General features: G+C 35.2%; 1 pseudogene; it reads left to right on the top strand.

Moving 5' to 3' along the window:
- The window catches only part of LOC149179958 (iron-sulfur cluster assembly SufBD family protein ABCI8, chloroplastic pseudogene), a 28,956-nt pseudogene extending 19,619 nt beyond the window's left edge, over positions 1-9,337 (top strand).
- The last annotated feature ends 11,800 nt before the right edge of the window (positions 9,338-21,137 follow it).

Raw genomic sequence — 21,137 nt, 5'->3', positions numbered from 1 at the left:
GGAGACCTAGTTTTGCTCCAAATGAGACGAAAATTTTAGGGATTGATGTAATTTGGATGTTAAATCCAGAATTACAAGCCATTTTGAAAATGGGTGTGCCAATCCGACGCGCAACACCACTGTAATTTTTTGTGTTGCATAATTCAAAAATTTGAAATTGACAAAATTGTTTCAAAATTTGCCCAATTTTGGCTCAAAGTTGTTTCATGAGTTACTTTGTTGGGCTAGTGTAACATGAGTGAAGATATTAAGCTTATCCTCCCTCTTTTTTCTTTTTAATAACCTCCTTAATCTTGCCTTAAGTTGCTTAATCCTCATGTCGCATATCCTATTCCTCCTCCTCAAAATCAGGCTCACTGTCTCTCTCCATGCCTGTCTTTTTGGGATGATGTGATGAATGGTGGATTACTAGTTGGGGGAAACGATGAGTATGAAGGGATTTGAAAAAGGAAAAATAGTGATGGGGTGAGGTAAGGGAGTGAGTGGAATTGATATAGGAAATAGGGTTTGATGTATGAGGGGTTTAGGGTTTCATAAAGGGGTTAGGTTTTTTTCTTGGAAAATAGGGGAAGGGAATATGAGTTAGGGAAAATGGGATCAAGGGGTAGGTTTAAGGAAAATGAAGTTGGGAAAACGAGGCAAGGAATTATAGTTTGCAGTGGTGTAAAATAGTGTAGAGGGATAGACTAGGGTTTGAATTTTAAGAAGCAAAAATCATGAACCATACATGAAAACCTTATTTAAGCTCAAGATATGTTGATACTTACTTGTTGGAATGTGAATGCAGCAAAAGAAGTGATGGAGGATGACTTTGGGTGATTTACAAGCTTGGTAGCTCAATGAACAGTGCAACCAACCCAATGTGCAGTGCCTTCCAAATGCATAGTGCCAGTGCAATTTTGTGAAGGAGAAATGGATCTGATGCACAGTTCCTGCCCAATGTGCAGCACCAGCCTCCCAATGCACAACACCTTTTTTCAGAAAAATATTTAAGTCTTCCCGGTGTCGAAATTGGGCATGTGATAGCTCGTTGGAAATTTTTTTGAGTCTACTTTCCAGAACATCTTTAATTTTTCAATTTGGTGTTCATTTTCCATGTCAAAAGGCAAATCTCCCAAGACTGGTCAAAATGTGCAGAAAGAGGTTGCCTAAACGTAGAGTGCTATTACAGTCAACCTTTGAAGGTCTTCCTCAACTAAAAATTAAGCTGATGATAGCTCATTGGAAATATATTTGTGTCTAGCTATCATTTGACTCATCAATCAAGTCATTTGTCCAACCAGGATAGGCAAAATCTTTATTTGACCCAAGGTCACTCCAGAGGTGCATCAATCCTCCTGAGGCTAATGATGTTTTCAACATTTCTCCCAAACCATGAAACCTATGTAAAAATTGAAAGATTTTTTTCTTCTTGGGTCAAGGGTGGACAAAAACCTCTCTCACATTTTTCAAATTCATCTTTTCTTGCTTAGAAACATAGTTTGAAGAAAACCTATCCCGATATGTGGAGTAGGGGATTTATGGAAATGAAGGGAAATGAAGGGGATGTGTGGCTTCTAAATTATTGATAAAATTTTGGGAAGTAGCGAGGGATGTTAGGAAGTAGCGAAAAGTGGAATTTCAAAGATTGAGTGAGGGGAAGGGGTCCAAAAGGGAAAAACACAGGCCTAACCTAGAAAATTGTCAAATTGTAGCAATAAGATAAGGTTTGTGGGAAAATGACTAATTTGAGGGATATCAGTGATGGAAATTGTTTAAGAAGGTATTTTAGGGATAGGGGAAGGTGTATGAACATCAGGACACAAGTTTTGTTAATGATTTGACCATCCAAGAGAAATTACCTTCAAAACCCTAGGAGAGGGAAATGAGCCTTACCCAAGTACAACTGAAGCACAAAAAAGGTGTAAAATGACCCATTTGATCATTAACTAATGATGACAACTCTTTTAATGATGCTACACTCATTCGAATGGTGACATGGACAAATACTTGGAAGAATTTGGAAGGAGTGAAAACAAATCCTAGACCTAATGCCCAGTGACCAAATTTTATTTGAAGACTCACTGAAAAGACAAAATTTGACCTTGACACCCAAAAATCACTTTGTAAGAGCATGCTTTAACACTGGAGGAAGGCTATAAAGACTGACTCTAATAATTCATACAAGGCTATACCACATCTTTTTGTTTGCGGTTCTTTATTTCTCCATATTTTGGGACTTAATGAAGTTTGATCCTTCTGAGATGTTTGTCCAAATTTACTTCTACATTCAGATTCTTCATGACTAAAGTTGTTGCAGATAGAGAATTATATTTCATTTTCAAGAAGAGAATAGTTATTATAGGTCCATTTCATGATCCCTGTCACATTCCTTTGATTTCGTGCTTCTCTAGTCATGATGGTCTTGTAAGCAACACATTGAGTAGCTTTGTGTCCAAAGTTATGACATGAAAAACATTAGCCATTAAAGAAGTTGTCATGATTATCGAATCTACTGACCTGATGATTGTAATTTCTATTGATATTCATTCTTGAAACAGATTGAGTATGATTTACCTGAGGTTGTTTGTAGCTTCTATTCATCCTTGAGGTAAATTGAGCCTGATTTACTTGGTGATCTGCTTTATGCCTTTGCTGGCGATTGTCAAACTGTTCACTGCTCTTTGTTGCATCAAGATAGATTTTAGTGGAGGTTGGTGGCTTCTGTGCTTGAGATGCTTCTTCAATATATCCAAGACCTGTCTTTATCAGAGGAGAACGTTGCACTTTGATAATTTCATTTAAGGTTTCTGATCCTTTATTCAATCTAAGATTGAGAGATTTTGTTTTCTCAATATCCTTTCTTAGACCCACAATTTCACATTCTAGTTTTTCATTGTGTTTTTCTCTTTCAGCGAGTTGGAATGTCAAAGTATCGATAATCATATTCTTTTCTTATAAACATATTTTTAGTTTAGAGATTTCTTCATAAAGGTCATCTTCATCTAAAGCATCCAAGAAATCATCATCTCCAAAAGCCATCAGAAGTATATAGTCATTACTATTTTCATCTTCATCACTAATTAATAAACCATCGCTATCTTCATAGGTATAGTAGCTCTTCTTACTTACACTTTGTTTTCTATTCCATTTTGTTGATTCCTTAACTTTATCAAGCTTATCTTTATGAGGACATTTGGCAACATAATGACTAACTCTTCCACAAGCAAAACATTTGAAAAGTAATTTACCTCTAAATCTTCCGGAACCCTGTTCAAGGTTCTTGACAAAGTTTTCTTCTTCCTCTCCTTCTAAGATATGTCTTGATTCATTGAGTTCTTCTCTTCTTGAATCTTTAAATATGGCTTCTGTCATATCTGATGGACCTCCTTTTCTCATCTCGAAAGCAATTAATATTCTGTGTAGTTGTGTCATAGTGATAGTCTGAAGATCCTGCTTTTCCTCCATGGCAAATACTTTTGATTCAAACTTAGCAGACAAGGATCTTAAAACCTTTTCAAATAAAGTAACTTCTTCTATCTCTTCACCCAAATTCTTCATGCAATTAACAATCTCATCTATATGTAAGAAGTAACTAGCTATAATTTCATCATTGTGCATTTTGAGAGTTTCATATTAAATTCTGAGAGTTTGCAATTTTGCACGTTTTAACTTAGAGTTTCCTTCATAGCTTAGAACAATTTTGTCCCATATTTATTTGGTGGATTTGAGTTGCATAACTTTGACAAATTTTGATTGTGACAGACTTCCCAATAATGTATTGACAACCTTGGCATTGGTTTCATATTGCTTTTTCCCTGGCACATCTGTAGGAATTGCTAATGGAAATGTATATCCTCCTTCCCCGATTTCCCAGACATCTGTTCCAAGAGATTGAAGATAGGCTGTGGTTCTTACCTTCCAAAAAATGAAGTTGCTTGCATCAAATACTGGTGTTCTGATGGATCCCTCTCTTCCTTGATTACTCATGATGATGCATCTTCCTTCATGCGATCAAGCTTCTTCTGAAGGACCTGCTCTAATACCAATTGTTGGAAATAATACTGAGAGGGGAGGGGGAGAGGGGAGTGAATCATTATTATCAAGTCAATAATTTTTCATTTCCATAATCAGATTCAAATACGCTACTTCATTTAATGGAACTCGCGTGTATACGCAATTGTGTTTAAGGAAACTAGCATATATCTTGCAAACTTATGATTCAGTTAATTCATCATATGTTACCTTTAATTAGTGCATCAGAACCATATAAACAATAACCAGGTGCAGTAAAAATAGAACAATCAATCACACACATGAACAAAAGATATAAGGTGGAAACCCAATGTGGGTGAAAACCACCTGCTCCAATCGTCTCTATCTTCTTTTTAATAAGAAACTTCCTTTTACAATTTTGTACTGGTGTAGTCTTATACTAGTACACAAGATTCTACCTGCAGAAGGATAAAACCTTCTCTCATTCTCCAGCTTCTCTTGGAAGGGAGCTACAACCCCCTATCTCTTATACTAGCTGATATGTTTACTAGTACGTGGGTGCTAGCCTACAAAAGGCTACAACCTTCTCTTTTCTTCCAAGACCATGTTTCATAAATTTTCAGATTGGATCCATCACTAACATCATTCAATCATCAAATATATTTGCATCAACCAATATCCTTTGCACCAACCACAACTAAGCCAATCAATCACTTTGACAATCCTTCAATCTAATCTTTCATAATGCTATAACCAGAATACAGTAACCATAATACAACCCAGAACCCAGAACACTGCAACATCAAACAGAAGCAGCTAAAACATATTTTATGAGGTATATGCTACTTCCATGTGTTGAACCTGCATGCATACGCTCTATTCTCAAGGCAGACCTGCGTACGGATCTGCAAATCAAATTTAAGATGTATATGTTGTTTTGATATGCAGAACTACTGTGTATACATGCCTTTTCTAAAGTGAACCTACGTATAGATCTGTAAATGATGATTTAAACATTACAACAATTCCAGACTTTAGTTATACCCAGATCATCATATTTACAGACTACTATATGCGCCAGTTATTCAGATAAATGATCAAACCACATAAATATACTTCACTTAAAGCCTTAAGATCTTGACCCATCATTAGATCTTATCCTTCATCAAGCGCTAAGGTTCATCCTTGAGTCAGATGCAGTTATGTACCATAACCCAATAACCTGTATACTAGATCTCACTCTTCATCAGATATTTAGTATTTAAGTACATTTGCCTAATCATCTTCTCCTCCTTTTATAGTCTTAGGCCTTACGCAATACCATGGACCAAAACCACTTAGGACCAATACCTTGGACCAAATACCTTGGACCATATATCTTTGACCAATACCATGGATCAAAATACCATGGACCAAATACCTTGGACCGAAACTTAGTTTTCCAAGATATACGCACCTTTCATTCTGTGAAAGTGTGTGTGTATGTATAAGCTCCTTTTGATCTGTTAATCCACATGTATATGCTACTTTGTCAAGGTGAACCTGCATATACCTCTTTCCTCATTCTGTGAAGTTTGATCTGTAACGCTGTGCTATTAACCTGTTGAACTGTCATCTGTCATCTGAGTGAGTTGTCATCAATGACAACACCTATGCCATAGTGCTAAATCTGTGTCATAATGCCAACATGTAGTTCCTATTGCATATTTAGTACAAACATGTGTACCTACAACAACCACTACAGTAGGAACATCATCCTCAACAATGCTTCCCACATCATTTGTTGATGACTCAGTGAAGTTAGCGTAATCTATGGAAAGTATGTCAAAATAGAAAGAAGAGCTAAAGAAACTAAATCTGGAGATAAAGATTTTACAGGAGAAGAGTACAAGGTTTGAAAATTCCTACATGGAAGAAACACAGAAGTCCTAGAAATTGTCCCAAAGATTACAGAAAATGGAAAAAGATTGTGCCATGGGCACCACATCAGCACAAGTGAAGGAAAATATTAGGAAAAGAATTAAAGAAGACACGGGATAAATTTGGCCTTCAATCCAAATCATTTTTGAACAACAAGATCTTATTGAAAGGTCAAATGAAGCCATTGAGTAGGTTAGAAAGTAGCTAGGAGATAAACCAAATGAAACGATTGAGCTTATCAAATTTCTTAATTCCAAGAATAGTCAAGAACTGGAAGAATTATAAATTGAAGACAGGACTGAATCAATTTTATAAGTCAGGAACGTGTTGACTAAAAGGAACCTGATGAGACGGCTTGAATATAAGGGTAAAAACATGAACACATGTATATAGATATTCTTTTCCAAGGGGGATCCTCTCTACAAGAAAGCACTTCCAAAAATGTTAGTGATTAATGACAAGCTCAGCACATGGCCAGATTACAATGAGCATATTATGAACAAGGCAAGATATAGCTCAAAACTTACAGCCGGAAGACTCAACATGACATGAAAGGCATTCCTAGAAGTAGTACTATATGATCTTCACATTCAATATGGAATTCCAAATTTGATCATCACCTGGCTGACATTTTCCAAGTATACTGAAGTTGAAGTATACAGGAAGTTGATGAAGATGAATATCCCAAGCGAAATGCAATGGGATAAACTTTTTGAATTACTATATTAAAAGGTAATTTTAGTGGCATAGCTCAGCATTACAGCAAATCTAGTTCTTCAATGCCAGACAACCAGTTGTTCCTTCATTTCAGTGCCACTACTTTAGATAGTTTGATTTACCTCATTTCATTGTAAGAAGTTATATTACTTCAGTCCTATTTTTTTTGTAGATACATCCTCATCATCCTAACATGATATTTTTTTGTAAATTAGTTATAAATACTTCAATTGTTGTAGTACATGTTGGTTTTTATAAGAAGAAACACTATTATATATATTTTTCTTAAGCATCAACAGATTTTATAAAGTTTTACATAAGATCTTTCATAGGATTCATGTGTCAAGTTGTTGGTGATGTACATCTATCTATTTTATGTGTTTATACCTCTCTATTTATAGCACATATTTGTTTCTAAATCTGAATTATTCAATAAATAAATAAAGGAAAACATTTGTTTAAATCTACACCCTATACCCGTCTATGAATCATTTCTATGTTTTCTTTTGATCTTTAAATATAAAATTTAGGTAACAATGCTCTATATTTTAAAGTGAACCTTATTTTGTTCTTCTTCTCCATTTCACAGACTTTAAAGAATCCAGTCAGTTTGGCTACCTTGCCTTGTGAGATCTATCTGTAGATACTATAGTTAATATGTATTCTATGTAATAGACTCCATAGCGCAATGGAAATCTAAGTTATCAACCAACCACTCAAATACAAATCAAACCCTAAACTTCATAACTAGCCTAATATTTAACCAAAGAAAGTTAAATCTTACAAAGAGAGCACTCTCTGAAGCTGGAAGGCCTAGATCCCAGTTTCTAAAGTTGGTTTGTGGTTACCTTGTTGATTTTCTTTTGCAACCTCATAAAATTACTGAGTGCTAACACCTCCTAGTTAATTTCATTTCTACTATCCCAGTGCTTCTAAAAGTACTTCTCCAAAGTGATCTCTTAGCTATCTTGGAGGGAAATTTATTACTTTATTGGAACCCACAGATTAAATTTTGATTATGAGAAATGGATGAGAAATCTTAATATCCTTAAATACACTCCGCAAGTTAAAAGCACATCGAACAATTGCCTTTCTATTTAATTGATACAACAATCACTCGAGCATTTTTTATGATTTTGAGGCCTTTTTCAATGATTTTTTTTTGAAAGCTATGTTCTCAATTAAGGAAATTAAAGAAATGTTGAAAATGATGTAATGGAAGGATTTTCTATTTTAGTGCCTATGAATGCCTTGCTAATGTGAAGGGGTTGGTATCTTCTTGACTCAAGATTATTTGGATTTGGCTTCCTAGTATTTCTTTTAATTTCTTTTTTGTTGTGTTTATATTGCTATCCTTGAAGTTGGTGATCTATTGTGTGTGTAATAGGAAGTATTAACTACCAAGCACTCTCAAGGGTTTTATTGATGGATGACAAACTTTAAATGTCCCTACTTGACACTTTAGTAATACATGATCATGCAAAGATGTTATCAATCAATATTAAAGGGAAGATGATTAACGTGTAGTGTTTCTTAGCTTTTCATATAATTAATGCATTTTTCCCCCAATAATATATTTGAGGCTACATTTTGGTTGTTACTTATGGATCTTCCCTTTCGCTGAGAAAAACATCGAGGATAAATGTCCATTGCATTGGCATTGGACATCATCAAAGAGGAATTCACTAGAAGTAGTAGAGGACATGGGAGAAATTGATACAATCAGTGGATAACCCTTAGAGAAAATCCGAGGAGCCATAATTTCTTGTGTATTTAGATTTAATTGAAATTAACTAGTCACAAAAGGTTCTTTTTTTTCGAATATTTTCATGTATATAAAAGTACTAAAAACACAATTTTAGACTAATTATTCAGATTAATAATTATCTTATAGTAATAATTTACAATTAAATAGTATAATATGATTACTATTATAGGACACAACTATAGGGTCTTACTGTGAGGGGCATTGTGACAATATATCTACACTTCTCAGTGTATTAGACAATCATCTCTCGGAGTGTGATATTCATCCAAAGAAATGTACTCCTAGAGGCCATTACAGGATTGAAATTTTTTCTTTCAGTGGAAAAGTGGTGATATATTTTCTTAGGCCTTAGTGTTCTGCTTCCCTAAGGTTTTGACACCACACACAACTAGCACCTTCATTCAACGAAGTGAGGTACTCATCTTGGAAAGTTGAATCATTTTGTCACCACAATCGAATATGATGTTAAATCAATCTCATGATTCTAAAAACATAGGTCATAATAACGGGGACCTTTTACTATGGGAAATTAATATCCAAATTTAAGGAACGTGACTCTTTTAGAACAAGCAATAAGGATATTTTTAACATTGATTTTTTTTTTTCCATTTGTTTTGACAAGTTACCTATTGCCTAATATTTCTAACATGTAACTTAGTTGGTATGTTGTGCCTACGGTTTTGTTAAAGGTTGAATACTAAGTTCCTGAGGTGTTATTTTTTATGGTGACATTTTATTTACTCTGTTTATATAGGTAATCGTATCGAATGTTGAGGTATATGTCATATAAATATTTTATAGTCTACTTGATTTTATATTCAAGTATTCATCATCTTTCATGTCTTATACTCTAGATTGTATCTTCTTTTATTTTCAGGAGAGGAACTCAATATTGATGCTAAGAAGCAGCAACTCAAGGAGGAGAAGAATAACATTGGAGTGATAAATGCAAAATGAGAGAGACAAGTGAATATGTCTAGTGATACCCTTAAAGCAAATATCTTTCATAAGACACTCATAATACTGATGGTCAAGCCTTCAGAGTTGGCGAATTCACTTGCAATGCTTTGTCAACACAGTGACAATGTTTTGAAATGATGAAACAATATTTCACGTGTAAATTGTAGTCCAACTGATATTAAGTTGGAAACTCATATTGTAATACTTGATATTTTCTATAATAAAATTTATATGGTTGAAATTATCTTTATTTTCACTTGATATTTTTTAGTTTTGTAATAAACATATGTAACTTTGAGTTATCATATTACATAAACATGCACATTGTATGGCATTTTTTTAAAGTTTAGTCACAAAATCATACTTATTTTAATTAATAATGAACACATATAATCAATCTAAAACTACTAAATTAGTAGTTTATATTAATTAATGATGAACATGAATAAAATGAATATATGAATGAATTAGTCATTTATAATGATTATGAATGAAATTAAATGAAATGAATAGAAACTACTAAATCAGTCATTTATATAATGAATATGAAAATACCAAAAAAAGATAAATGACTAATGCAAATGATAATTTTTTTATTAAAATTATGACTAAATTTTGCATATATATGACTATTAGTAGCTAATTTACAGTATCTTATAACTTGACTAAAATTTATTCATATTTCTCTGGTCATTAATTTGTTTCAAATGATGACTGAAATTTGCATATATATGACTATTAGTAGCTAATTTACAGTACTTTATAACATGACCCACAGTTTGGTCATATTTCTTTCGTCATTAATTGATTTTCTCGAGGATTTAGATAGTAATATATTTTTTGTATATTTGATCATTAATTGTGACAATTAATGACTAAACCAATGAAAAATTAATGAACAAATTTATGATTAAGCATACTACTATATGGTAAATTTGAGGGAACCAATTAATGACTACGCTAAAAATGACTAAAAATCGGTTTCTTTATAAGATACTGTAAATCAACTACTATTGGTCACCGAGTGAAAAATGGTCGCTTATATGCAAATCTTAGTTGTTTTTTTAGTAACTAATTAGTCATTTTGCACTAGTGGTGGAGGCTATGATATTAAATGTGAAGTTTGAAGATTGTTAAAAGGGGACAAAAAATATTGATATAAAAGCTTAAATATACATGTTTCATTGAACAAAAAATGTTGATAATAAAAATCAGATTTGTCTCTTGTAATCATTACTGATTGAGATTTTTTAGTTCAACTCTATTTTATATTACAAATTGTTTTCAGAATTGAAAATGAAGTGACAAGTTTGTGAGAAGCTTTTGGCAGTCCAAAAGACAATGCTTCATTTCATATTCCTGCAAATAATATGAAAAACCAATATGTCTACCTTATAAAGTATACAATGTGGAATGGAAACACAACTTTTTGAAGTGAAATAGTCTGCATAAGAAGGTTGATGAGTAGCAACAGAAGAAGCCAAAATTTGACAAGAAGAAGTAGTGCATCAGTAGACTTGACAATAGAGTTGTATATAAGGAAACCAACATTTGTGACTTGATGTTGTGATTAAGAGATTTTTGTCCCTTTCTATAGTGTAGCACAATAAAGAATGGGTTGTAGCCTATTGAGGTAGGAGCTTCCTATGGGTTGTAGGCTGCAAATTCTTTTTGGGAGTTGAAGCTTCCTTTGAGGTAGTAGCCTTTTGTAGGTTGGAGCCTACAAAAATATGATGTAATAAGGAGTAGTAGATTGCCTTCACATCACTTTCAGCCTAAAATTCGTGGTTCTCCCCCTTTGAGGTTTCCACTTATATTTGGTGTCTTCATGTGTTGGTTCTTGAATGTTGTGTGAATGTTCTTGGATTCTTGATAAATATATCTTCAAATTTATCTCCCTGACACCTCCAAAAGGAACAAAATAATAATAGAGACATACATAAATCATTAGCTACATAAGAACAAATTTAAGTTGAGAAAAAGTAATATTTTAAATTATTGATTCACCCCCAATGTATCAGTAATTTCCAATCGTAAATATCAATTGTTATTAGAGCTAGGTTCCTTCAGTAGCAGTCTAACAACTGGAAGGAGGTTCTAAGTTAGTAAAATGGCTAGTCAAGTAGGATGCTCAACAAATAAATCTCCTCTATTTATAGGTACGAACTATGCCTTTTGCGAAGTGAGAATGAAGACATATTTAGTATCTTTATGAGTAGAAGTATGCATTGTTGTGATTGCAGGATATGAAGAAAAGAAAGGGAAAAAATAGTGATAAAGATGCCAAACTGAATTTTATACTAAAGCTATGAATGCACTTCTTAGTGTTCTATGAGAGTGTGAATTTATTAAAGTAATTCATTTTGAGATAGTGAAATATATATAGAGTAAATTAGAAAATATTCATGAAGGAGATAAAATGGTAAAGATGGCCAAATTACAAGTATATAGAACACAACTTGAGACCATAAGAATGAATGAAGATGAAGATATAGCTAAATGCTTTTTAAGATTTGATGAAGTCGTAAATACCATAGTGGTTTGAGGAGAATAAATCAAATAATGTGTAATAGTTCACAAAATATTGAGGCCATTACCTTCTAAATTCAATCCTAAGGTTTTAGCTATAGAAGAGATAGTGGCTTCACTGAACATGTGATAGGAGTTAAAACCAAGTTTGTAACCATTGATGAAAATAATATTGGAAATATCATATTCGGTAATGATGAAGCGGGAAGAATTAGAGGAAAGGGTACAATCAGTTTGAATAATGGAAGAGGAAAGGTTGAGGATGTACTGTTTGTAGATGGTCCAAAATATAATTTGTTTAGTGTAAATTAGATGTGTGATAAAGGTTGTGATGTTCTCTTTACAGCTCAATACTGTGAAATCGGGTCAACATCTATGTGGAAGATTTTGGATAAAGGAGTTCGAAGAGAGAATAATGTATATATATTTAAGGAAGAGAGTGAAGAATGCTACATCAATAAACAAGATGAATTTTAGCTATGGCATAAAAGATTGGGGTATCTCAATTTTGATCACATCATTAGACTCAGCAAGAAGAGAGTAGTTAGATATATACCAACAATAACGAAGACTTACAACATTATCTGCAAGTCATGTGAAATGGGTAAACAAACATGAAAATCATTTAATGTCAAACATAAAATATAAAGTAGTAAGACTTTGCATCGAGTTCATATGTATCTGTGCCGACCTTCCAGAACAGAAGAACCAAGAGGAGAAAAATATTTCATGCTGATAACTCGTGACTATTTGAGATTAACATGAGTCGAATTTTTGAGAAATAAGTCAAATGAATTTAACAAGTTCAAAATATCCAAGGCACTGAAAAAAAAACAAATAGGGTCCAAGATAAAGTGCATAATGTCAGATAGAGCAAGTGAATTTACATCATATGAGTTTTCATACTTGTGTAATGAACTTGGCATAAAATGATAGTTTACTATTGTAGACACACCTCAACAGAATGGAGTTGTAGAGAGACAAAACATATCAGTTCAGCAAGTGGCCATAGCCATAATTCAAGAAATAAGATTCCTCAAACCTATTGGGAAAAAGCGGTGCATACAACAGTAAATATTCTCAATAAGGCACATCTCAAAAAAAACTTTGATAAGACACCTTATGATATGCGGCATGAGAAACCAACATCAATCAAGCATTTTAAAGTATTTGGGAATAAATGTTATATAGAAAATAATAATTAAAATCTAGGAAAGCTTCATGCTCGATTAGATGAAGGAATATTTTTGGGATATTCCTCAAAACATAATGGATACATATGTTATAATAAAATACAGCTTAATATTGGGGAATGCATAGATGTAAATTTTGATGAAGAGTTACCTAATAAGGACAAGAGCACAATTTTTACCAATCCTACATATCATCATCATCATGACAGTAAAGAAAATGAAGTACAAGATGAGAATTATAAGATACAGAGACTCATTTAAAAGGACCCTCAAGACACACTTAGAATAATAATCCTAGAAAGCTCCACGGGGTAGGCAAGTTGGTAATCACAATGCGGTGAAGTTCGTTAGAAAGGCGGGCTCTGTACTCAAGTTCATGAGTTAAAATCCCTCGGACTTACCCTAGAGCTGTATAGAGGGGCAGGCGCAACTCCCAGTGGTTATAGAGGTAGCGGTCAGAATCAACCCCATGTAACGCGAGTCGCAAGGCTGCCCCTGTTGCCGATTCCACTGTAATAAAAAAAATAATAATCATATAAATCAAAGTAATGAAGATAAAAGTGAAGGAGTACAAAAAATGAGGCAACTAATAGAAAAATCTGAGCAAGTTCTTATAGCTATGTTGTCATAGGTCGAGCCAAATAAATTTGATGAGGAAAGTAAAGACAAAATTTGGATAGATGCTATGAACAACGAGTTAGACCAAATTGAGAAGAAGAGGACTTGGGAACTAACATCAAGACCTATTGGAAAGAATCTCATTAGAACAAAATGGGTACTCAAAAATAAGATGAATGAATAGGGTCAATTTTCTGGAAACAAAGCAAGACTAGTGTGTAAAGGGTCCTCACAAGTAGAAGATCTTGATTATGAAGAAACCTTTGCACCATTTGCGAGACTGGAGGAAATCAAGATGTTTTCAGCTTTTCCTTGTTACAAGGATTTCAAACTATACCAAATGGATGTTAATTGTTCTTTTCTAAATGGATAAATTGAGGAAGAGTTCTATATGGAACAACCTGAAGGCGTTTTGTTATCAAATAAACCTATGTATGCATGTTAAACAAGGAATTGTATGGTATTAAATAAGCAACATGAGCATGGTACTCTAGGCTGGACAAGTACATTAAAAAACAAGGCTTCAACAGAGGAGGAGTCAATAGGAATGTGTACATAAAGGCTAACGGAGATGAATTATTAATTGTGGTTGCATATGTGGATCATATCTTGTTTGGTAGAAACAAATAAAATCTAGTAAAATGGTTTTATGAAGAAATTAAGTTTCAATTTGTGACGTCAATGATTGGAGAACTTACTTTCTAGCTAGGGCTTCAAATCCTACAAAAGGATAGGGGCATATTCATTTCTAAAGAGAAAAACCTAAGAGATATGTTGGAAAGGTTCTGTTATCACTCGGTATTTTCTCAAGGGTAAAGAAAGAAATCACCGAGGTAACTACAAACCACTTTTGGAGATTAGGACCTAGCCTTCCTAATGCTCAGAGAGGGCTCTCTCTTTATAATTTAACTTTGTTTCAGTTAAGATGACTTAAGGCTAGTTATGATTGTTCAAGGGTTTTTTTATTTTGTTTGAGATTGGGTGGTGGGATATTCTTAGAAAGATGGATAGAATGAGGTATCTTAGACCATTGGGCTATGGAGTCAAACAATAAGTAAGAAAAACTATATTAACTCACTAAAGGGAATGTTTCAAGGGCAAGAAAGTAGAGTGTTTTTTAGATATTTAAGACAGAGGGGTCAAAGGGTTTCACTCGGGGTGAGAGAGTAGTTAAGGGTTCTCAGACCTGGATAATGAATGAGGAATGAAGGGATAATCAAGATCAAAGGGAAATTAAGAATCCTTCCACCTAGATATTCATGAAATCAATCTAAAGAAAGGAGAAATTAAGAATTCTTTAATTTAAATATCAGAAGAAAACATTCAAATTCTTAACTGTTAAGACATAGTGTGATTTAAACAAGTTTTGAAATATTATTCCAGTTATAGCATTTATATTGAAACACATATTAGATTATGAATAACTTTGAGAAAAATGGCAATAACACATGAAAATACTTGTCGGAAATTCACTTAACACATGAATCCTTGGAAAAGTCTGATCTTTATTTATCAATTTAGCTTGCTCGCTCATCGACCGATATAATAACCTTCTAGGTCTTCTTGATCAAAAATTCTATAGAAATGTCTAATACAATCCACCCAAAACACTTAAAATGGAGAAGTATATATAAAAATTCTAAACTGAAATATCATGAAAAAATATCAAGATTGGTTTTACAAATATCTCAAACTGTTTTACATTAATAGAACTGAAATAAAGGACATTCAAAACAAATGAATCTATTTGGCACTATATTTATGGATTGATGGTGACAAATAAGAAAAATTTGAATTTGATAGCAACTCTTAATTGATTATGAGACCTCCAAGTCACTAACTAAGTCCTTCCTTTGTGCATTTTTCCACAGAAATTATGCAAACTTAGGGTCCAGTGATACCATTGTAATCTCAATCCGAGATAGATATGTAAACAGTGAAAGAGGTTATTGTAGATAAGTATGTTATTGAGATAAACCTCTTTAGTTTCCAAAAATTCAACTCCCATTTTTCACAATATTCTCTGTGAAAAGATGTCAAAAACAGGACTTTGCACAGTCTAAACAATAGGTTGTGAAGATATGAAGTTATCGCAATTTTTGCAATACCTGTGTTAAACTTGAGATAGGATTTTGTATATTGGACATTTAGGAACACAAAATTCCTCTAGTTTCTCAAAATTCATCTTGGATTCGCCACAATAGTTTCTGCAAAATGATGACATAAATAGGAAATTTCTGGAAAATGTACCATTCCTGCTTTGATTTCATCTTGTTATGAAACCAGCTCAAGAAAAGATAGAAAAGATAGATCAACGCCTTAGAATTCAGCCTCTTCGAGGGGCAACCTCCTTTACATTACATAAATGAACAATTCTTGGATGATACAAATGACAAAACCTCCTTTCTATATATAGGAGTCTAAGGAGTCACAATATAATCCAGCCGACCTAACAATAATAATATAAAGCCACAAAAATAACAATAGAGGGATTCTCTGGGCACATTAATAACAATATGGGGGCAATGGGGGCACAACAATATAAATAAGGGGTATAACTACAATAGTAATGGGGTAATCACTAGTATTATAGGGACCCAACATGCCCCTCTCCTTCAAAAAAGTGTTGTCCTCAACGCTTGAGTAGTTCTGGATACTTCTGCATAAAATTCTCATCCTCCCATGTGGAATCTTCAACGGATAAGTTCTTCCACTTGATAAGGTACTCTGAAATTGATCGATTTCATAGCTGTCGAGTTCTTGTTTCTATAACTGCTTCCGGTTCAAATATAATTTTTCCTTCCTCGTCAAGTTCTAGCAATATTGTTTGAGCTAGGAGCTTGTCGCCTATAACCTTCTTTAAGCATGAAACATGGAAACTGGGTGCAATCGAGAAGCTGCAGGAAGCTCCAATTTGTATGCCATAGTACCAATCTTTTGGAACACCTTGTACGGACCATAATACTTTGGTGATAATTTATTATCCTTCTTAGCTTGCTTGAGGGACATTTGCTTATATGGTTGTAGCCGTAGGAATACCTAATCACCTACATCAAAACTTCTTTCACTGTGATGTTGATCTGCCTGTTGCTTCATTCTATTCTGTGCCAACACGAGGTTATCCTTCAAGAGTTGGAGGACTTGTTGTTGATGTTCGATGTGATGTTCCACTACCTGAACCTTAGAATTTTCTCTTAAATATGATGTGATGGATGGTGGTTGATACCCATAAAGTGCCATAAATGGGGTCATTTTTGTTGCTGTATGAAAGGAAGTGTTATACCACCATTCAGCCAGAGGCAAGCATTTGACCCATTGTGTTTGTTTATCAGATACAAAGCAGCGAAGATATCCTTCCAAACATTTGTTTACGATCTCAGTTTGCCCATCATATTGAGGATGATAAGATGAGCTATGAGCTAACTGAGTACCAAGACAAGAAAATAATTCTGTCCAAAAATTTCCAGTGAAAATGGGATCTCTGTCACTTACAATAATCTTTGGGTTTCCATGTAGCTTTTGAATTGTTTCCATAAATGCAGTAGAAACTATACTGGCTTTAATTGGATGTGATAATGCACAAAAGTGTGCATACTTGGTAAGTTTGTCAACTACCACCATGATGACACTCTTTCCCTCAGACTTGGGTAAACCTGTGATAAAATCCATTGATACCTCCTCCCAACGTTGGCTTGGAATGGATAAAGGTTGTAATAGACCTGGTGTCTTAATTGTTTCAACTTTATTTTGTTGGCAAACCAAACATTCTGCCACAAACTTTTGAATATCTGATTTAGGGCCATCCCAAAAAAATTCCTTCTTAACCCTGTGGTAAGTTTTTAAAAATCCTGAGTGCCCTCCTAAGGGAGAAGTGTGCAATTCCATAAGAATCTTTTGTTTTAGCTAGGAATTCTTACAGAGGTATAAGTGATCTTTGTGCCATAACGAATCATTTTTCCAGGTAAATGTATGAGACGTACTGGAATCTTGTTGTAGCTTTCGAATAAGTGCCCAAACTTCTTCGTCATTCTTCCATTCCTCCCTTGCTTCATTTATCCAATCTGGTTGGATGATAGAAATAACGAACAACAATGCTTCCACATCCTCATCCTTCCATGAGAGTGCATCTGCCACCACATTTTGCTTCCCTTTTTTGTAGATGATTTCAAAGTCATAACCCAACATCTTTGTGACCCACTTTTGTTGCTCTTCAGAGGAAAATCTTTGTTCTAAAAAGTATTTAAGGCTATCATGATCCGTTTTTACCTTGAAGTGTCTTCCCATTAGGTAGGGTCATCATTCCTTAAGTGCATGGAGTATTCCCAACATTTCCTTGTCATAAATAGCTTTGCTTAGAAACTTTCCCTTGATTGGACGACTTTCAAAAGCAATGGGTCTTTCATCTTGCATTAGAACAGCACCAATTCCATTTCCTGAAGCATCACATTCAACAATAAAGGTTTTTGTGAAGTCCGGTGTAGCTAAGACCGGTGCTTGGCACATTGCCTCTTTAAGATGTTCAAAGGCCTTTGTTGCTTCCGGAGTCCATGAAAATGCATCTTTCTTCAATAATGTCGTTAGAGGTGCTGCTATTCTCCCATAATTCTTAACAAACTTGCGATAATACCCTGTCAACCCAAGAAATCTGCGCAAATGATTTATGGATGTGGGGATTTTCCATTCCTTAATGGCTTTAATTTTGGTAGGGTCTGTTAGCACTTGAAATTTCACCTCAGGCTGAAAAGGCAAACCTCAAAGCTACATCAAACCATTCAGCCTCGTAGCTAGCCCTACGGGGCAGGAGAAGGCTCTCTCCGGTCAATCTCGGTAGATCTTCAATGGGATGAGATGACCAACACGGTAACACTGATATTAGGCTAGTAAACTGATTTGAAGGTTGATTTGGGGGTTTTTGGGGTTTTTGGTGGCAAATTGAGGAACTCCAATTTAGGGTGTGGGGATTGGACATAGTTTCTGCAGGGGGGTCTTTGGGGCAAGGTAGGAACCTGTATTGATGTCTTTAGCTGAAAGGGATGATTAAGAAGAAAGATGAGAGGGCTAAAGAGAGCAAACAATGGATTTGAATTCTCTTTAGACAGCAGAAAACATAGAAATTAAACAAATTTAAAAGTAGAGCATGGCAAGCATGAATTCTAACTTTATCACTTCATTTGTTTAATATGCAGCAGTATAGAAAGGAAATGAATCACATAACAAAGCTTACAATAACATGAAGAAACACACCATCAACACATGAGTCCACAAGAATCCCAAAGATGACTGCAAAACCCTGGTCTTCCTTAGCCAAAAATTGCAGAGATACAAGTGAAATATACAATGATAGCTCCTCCCTCAAGAGTCCAACCATGAAAATGAGCAAGAAAGTACATAATATAGATGATCTAACCTCTTTCCAGGCCTCCATGGGTCGATCTCACTATCCTAGGAGTTGTTTGAACCACTTCTAAACTAAGCACTACAAAATAGGCAGTCAAAACAACTTGCCTCTATAAACTTGGAAACCAGTTAATACATTCAATTTTTACCCTTTACATGCAAGAATCTTCTAGAAGAGTTAAACAAGAGTAAAAGTATCCAAAAAGTGCCACAAGTACAGTCAAGAGGATCACCATCCACCTCAGAAAGTCAAACTGGAGCTAAACTTTGTTTTCTGGGCTGAACTGGTCAAATCTGGCAAAGTTCCCTAAACGTGTCGCGCACATCTTCCTCAACGGGTCGCACACTTTGTAGCCCTGTTTGGAGGCCTTCCCGGTGTCAGAATGAGGTGAAGGATAGCTCGTTGGAATGGTCTCTGAGTCTGCTTCCAAACCCAACTAGAATTTTTGGATTTGGAGGTCATTTGCCCAGTCAAAAGTCAATTCTCCCAAGACTACTTCTGCAGCTCAAAAAAGGGGCAGTAAGTCAAAATTTGGCTGTATTTTGACCTTTTGGAGGCCCAAAACTCCATAGAAACTTAAGTCCATCCATAGGCATGTGTAACTTTGCATGAAAAATCTAGAAATGCTGAGTTTTCGCAAAACGGAGCTACGATGACAAAGGGTCTCACCGGGGGTGAGACCCGTTGAGAAACCAAAACCTGTAAATTTCCCAAAAATACCAAAATTACCCAAAATTCTCAAAAAATTTTGGGATTTGTGCTGTAGCTGATGCTAGTGAGTGCCATGATCTCTGAGGGATGCCTCAGACAAGATACGGAGTGGATTGGTCTTCTTCCTCCGCTTAAGAGCCTCGAACAACCTCCTTTGGAACATTTTCATTTTGGCTTTGCAAACATGCATCCTTGCCCAATAATGATTCTTCATGTTTCTCAGCAGCCTTTTCTCATGGTTGGCCTTAGCCAACAGCCTCTCTAAGTGTGCATTCACCTGGATGAGCATGGACTCTCGTTCTACAAGCAATAGGTCATCGGGCCTCCTTCTTTTCAAGATTCGGTCTCCTCGAATCCTCTATAGCTCATCAAGGACTTTCTCATATCTCCCCAACATTTGGAATCCCTGTAGCCTGTGCAATCACCTCGGGTGTCAAAGTGAAATCCACCTTGGCAAGGTTGACATGTCCTTCATGCAAGTGCAAGACAAAGAGGCGGGCCAACTCTCGGTGGTGTTGAATCCGAGAGATCCTCTCACAAAACTCATAACAGGACATGTACTGAAAGCAAGAAACTACCAAAGGACAAGCTTGTAGACCTGCCAAAGAAGTAGGCTCCTCTCTCCTGTGATGGCCACCTTTTCCACCTCTATGTGGCCTCCTCTGTACTTGAACCTATGAAGATGATGAATGGTCATCACTCTGCTCATATGTTTCAGTGTCTGACATGTTTGAGGAGCCATTTAAAATTTCATCCACTTACACAATTCAACTTTTGCACACGAGAGCCATCAATCATGACAAACCACCAACTGAAGTGTAGAAGGCATACCTCAAACAAATTTGATGATTTGGAGGAAGATTGAGCAAGTTTGTGGTCACTTGGCAGCTCACTGGCAATTTTTTGTGGAGAAATCCTCAACGGGTCGTGCCCCTCCCAACGGGTCGCGCACGTTGATTTTTTACACTACAGGAGGGCTCTCAACGGGTCGCGCACCTCCCAACAGGTTGCACTTTTTTAGGAGGCTTTTAGAGGCCTTTCCGGTGTCAAAATTAATCGCAGGATGGTTCGTTGGAAATGCCTTTGAGTCTACTTTCCAACCCAAGTGGAATTTTTCAATTTGGAGTTGATTTGACCTGTCAAAAATCAAATCGCCCAAGACTGGTCAAAAAGTGCCAAATGAGGCTGCCTGAAAGAAGAGTACTATTGAAGTCAACGTTTGAATGCCTTCCTCAACCCCAAATTGAGCTCATGATAGCTCATTGGAAATCTCTTTGTGTCTAGTTATCATTTTACCCATCAAAGAAATCATTTGGCCAACCAAGCTAGGAGAAAACTTGATTTTCCC

This window comes from Pinus tabuliformis, chromosome 3_2 (assembly GCF_031772625.1).
Source record: "Pinus tabuliformis cultivar Carrire ecotype Pingquan chromosome 3_2, CPIR1, whole genome shotgun sequence".
NCBI lineage: Eukaryota > Viridiplantae > Streptophyta > Pinopsida > Pinales > Pinaceae > Pinus > Pinus tabuliformis.
The sequence above is the reverse complement of the archived record's forward strand: the minus strand, read 5'-3'. Positions and strand labels throughout refer to the sequence as shown.